Below are 4299 nucleotides of genomic sequence, written 5' to 3'. Positions count from 1 at the left end.
ATATATATATATATATAAATAAGTGACAAATGTAAAAAATGTAAAAAATGAATAAAATAAAAGTGACAAATTGAAAAAGTGAGATATACATATGTATAAATAAGTGTCAAATGTCGAAAATAAATAAAATAAAAGTGACTTGTTGAAAAAATGAGAGAAATATATATATAAAGAAGTGACAAATGTCAAAAAAGCTTTAAAAATTTGGAACCACAACTTCAAAAGGCTCGACAAACGTTCGAAAAAAAGTGACCAAAACATCAGGAAAAGCCACAGAAGTGTCGAAAAAGACGAGCAAAACGTCAAACCATAAAGGTTTTTCATTCAAAAAGATTTGACTCCGAAAAAAAAAAAGTAGCAGGATCGACGGGAAGACAACACGAGGGTTAATAACTGTGAAAAATTGTAACTGTGGAACATTTCTCATCTGACTGTCTAGAAACATTTTCAGTGAAGCTTTGCAAATACGTGCATTTTAAAGTTTGTTTTCAGTGATACTTCAAAGAACGTAGGAGCCTGAAAGAAGTACCTTTAAGAACTTAATTGCAGGTTAGTGAAACATACAGTACTACTTATCCATCATGAAGGTAGTGTAAATACTGCACTGTAGGTTTTGGGTTATCTAGTGAATATATTGCATGTTTAACCCTCCCGTTGGCCCGTTTTTAAAGTTTCTAGATATAGGTTTTTTAATGCAAACTACCCAAAAATAACATGGATGGTTCTCTACAACGTTCTTCACAAGTAACAATAACGATCTGTTTCTTTCGTTACATTATATTGAAAATTATGGCATATTTCTGCTTTTTAAACTAAAAAAGGAGGTAGGATTTCATAAAAATGAGGTTTATTGACCACGAATTCCAAGAAGAAGTGTGAAAGTAGTGTTGATAATATGGTGTTAGTGGTGTATATACTGGTGAGAAAAAAGCGTAATAAAATGGCAAAATGACAAAAAAATAACCAATCAGACAAAAACAAAGCAACAAAAAGGGAAGAGAAATATCAAAAAAGTGACAAAATGACAAAAAAAGTGACAATCAGACAAAAACAAAGCAACAAAAAGGGAATAGAAATATCAAAAAAGTGACAAAATGACAAAAAAAGTGACAATCAGACAAAAACAAAGCAACAAAATGGGAACAGAAATATCAAAATGACAAAAAAGCGACAATAACATTGGAAAAACTACAACTGAAACTGAACAAAAAGCGCAAAAAAAACATCAAAAAAGTGGTTATAGCCTAGAATAAAAATGCAAAGAAATGTTGAGTTTGCTGTCACATCATTTGACCCGCAAATAAATTGTTGTAGTGAAAGTTATATCACAAAACTATATTGTTCCATATCATACATTTTAAGTGGCTTTACAGAAATCCTGGAGCTTTTTTAGTGGGTATACTATGCAAACCTGTGTATCGCATGGTATCACAGAGTCCATTCTTAACCTATGTAAAGTGTATATATCATAATAATGTAATACTCTTATTCACTTATAGTTTTGAGGGGTTCAGCTGCATGGCATGGCCTTAATTTTGGGACTGAAGACGAAAACTGCGAATGCAAGTAAGTGGACCTTCGAGTTTATATTTTCCAAAAAGTTAGACTATTAGAAACCTTTGTGCATTATTTATTATGCCCAGTTAGACTCATGAGAATGAGAAAGTACATCTTGAAATTACATCTGTTTATAATGAATAATTCCAAGCCAATTTTGGCTTGATGGCTTCAGCAGGATCTCATCATAACCTTTCTTCTTCAAAGCGTTTTAGACTCATCATTTCACACCGAAGGGGATCCTGGAGGCCACCCAAGGAGATTATCTTGCATCACTTTCAGGCTCAACAGGCACTGGGAAACTATCATTTAACAGTGCACTGTGTTGGCAGTAGGATACAATATTTAGTTTAAAGCTCAAACTCTACTTGACCCTCGGTGTGTGTTAGTACTAATGGCCCATTTAAAGATGATTGCAAACATTGCGCTTTCCACGACACTGCACAAACAACTGAGATTGACTGTAAGGAAAATGCTATCACCCTGAATGCCTGACTTCATTTCCCACACTACTAATCCTCCAGGAAATTCTCTAACTGCAAGTGTGTGTGTATATGTGTTTGGCCTGACTGGAACCTTTGTCGGTTCAGGCTGCGGAAACACCAGTATTAGTGTGGAACTGCAGACCAATGGCGCCAGAAGTAGGGGGTTGAAAGTAGTTGTTTTTCTTAACGTAATATTAATATTTATGCATTTGCTTCCTCTCTGTGTCACTGTAATCTGACTCTGAAAAAAGAAGACAAGTGAAAAAGGGGGGTAGACGGAGGAGTGTAATAATTGGTGGATGAGGACAAAGAGGTACTTTTAAGCATAAAGCCAGGTGAGTGTGTGTCCTGACAGTACCTAGGTAAGGACTACAGACAGTCAGAAGCGAGTATGGGGGGCGTGTCCTGACCGTACCTAGGTAAGGATTCTACGTCAGAAGCAGAGTATGAGGGCCCTGACAGTACTAGGTAAGGACTACTAGCCAGTCAGAAGCAGAGTATGAGGGCGTGTCCTGCAGTAACTAGGTAAGGACTACTAGCCAGTCAGAAGAAAGAGTATGAGGGCGTGTCCTGACAGTACCTAGGTAAGGACTACTAGCCAGTCAGAAGACAGGATAGAGGGTGTCCTGACAGTACCTAGGTAAGGACTACTAGCCAGTCAGAGCAGAGTATGACGTGTCCTGACAGTACCTAGGTAAGGACTACTAGCCAGTCAGAAGCAGAGTATGAGGGCGTGTCCTGCAGTACCTAGGTAAGGACTATAGCAGTCAGAAGCAGAGATGAGGGCTGCTGACAGTACCTAGGTAAGGATATCTAGCCAGTCAGAAGCAGAGTATGAGGCTCCTGACAGTACCTAGGTAAGGATACTAGCAGTCAGAAGCAGAGTATGAGGCCCTGACAGTACCTAGGTAAGGATCTAGCCAGTCAGAGCAGAGTTGAGGGCGTGTCCTGACAGTACCTAGGTAAGGACTACTAGCCAGTCCGAAGCAGAGTATGAGGGCCCTGACAGTACCTAGGTAAGACACTAGCCAGTCAGAAGCAGAGTATGAGGGCCTGACAGTACCTAGTAAGGACTACTAGCAGTCAGAGCAGAGTATGAGGGCCCTGACAGCTACTAGGTAAGGATACTAGCCAGTCGAAGCAGAGTATGAGGGCCCTGACAGTACCTAGGAGGACTACTAGCCAGTCAGAAGCAGAGTATGAGGGCCCTGACAGTGACTAGGTAGGACTACTAGCCAGTCAGAAGCAGAGTATGAGGGCCCTGACAGCACCTAGGTAAGGACTATAGCCAGTCAGAAGCAGAGTATGAGGGCCCTGACAGCACCTAGGTAAAGACTACCTCGCAACCCTCGCACACACACATACTCTCATGCTCTGCTATTCTATAAAAGGAGACTTAGGGTCAATTTCAACACGTAACTCCATTGGTTGTGAATTTGGAGTGCTGACAGTAGAGAGAACAATGAAAACAATCGCTGCTGTCTACACAGTGTTATCCTCCTGCTAGATTTTGCACCAAACAGACTCAAACAGGGCAAGCTTTAAACGTGTTTTTAGCTTCTAGGCATGTTCAAAATATCATTACAATTGCCTACCCATGTGAAGTGATTTCTTCCAAGTAAACACAGCGAATTTGCTGTAGATGTGACAGAAAGGCATAAAGTTGTGTTAATCCATACCTCTTTTTTTTTTGCTGTTTTCCGGTTAAGTCCACACTAGTAAACACACAACTTTCTGTTACATCTACTGTAGTCAAATTTACTGTGTTCGCTGGGAAGGAATAACTGCACATGGCTAGGCACTTGTGATGAGATTTCAAACATGTTTAGAGGCTAAAAACATGTTTATAACTTGCCCTGTTCAAGTCTGTTGGGTGCTAACTCTAGCAGGAGGATAACTCGGTGTAGGAAGCACCGATTGGTTTCATTTGTCTCACGACTGACAGACCTCCACATTTACAACCAACAGAGCTATGTTTTGAAATTGACTAGAATTCTCCTTTAAAGCAGGGGTCTTCAACCTTTGTATGGTCACCTTTTGACTTATCTAATTTACCTTTCATTCTCCTTACTAACCTAACCCAAGTATAACTATTATCATTTTCATGTTTCAATGCCCAATTGTCTCCACACAGTTTCCGTCACTGAGATTTTCCAGTTCCCCAGTTTGTGTTAAATATTACTATAACCCTGCTAATGTAGTCATTTAGACTTAGACTTAGACTTAGACTTCTCTTTATTGATCCTTTTGGGATGAC

The sequence above is a fragment of the Etheostoma spectabile genome, chromosome 15 (genome assembly GCF_008692095.1).
Source record: "Etheostoma spectabile isolate EspeVRDwgs_2016 chromosome 15, UIUC_Espe_1.0, whole genome shotgun sequence".
In the NCBI taxonomy this organism is placed as follows: Eukaryota; Metazoa; Chordata; class Actinopteri; order Perciformes; family Percidae; genus Etheostoma; species Etheostoma spectabile.
The sequence above is the reverse complement of the archived record's forward strand: the minus strand, read 5'-3'. Positions refer to the sequence as shown.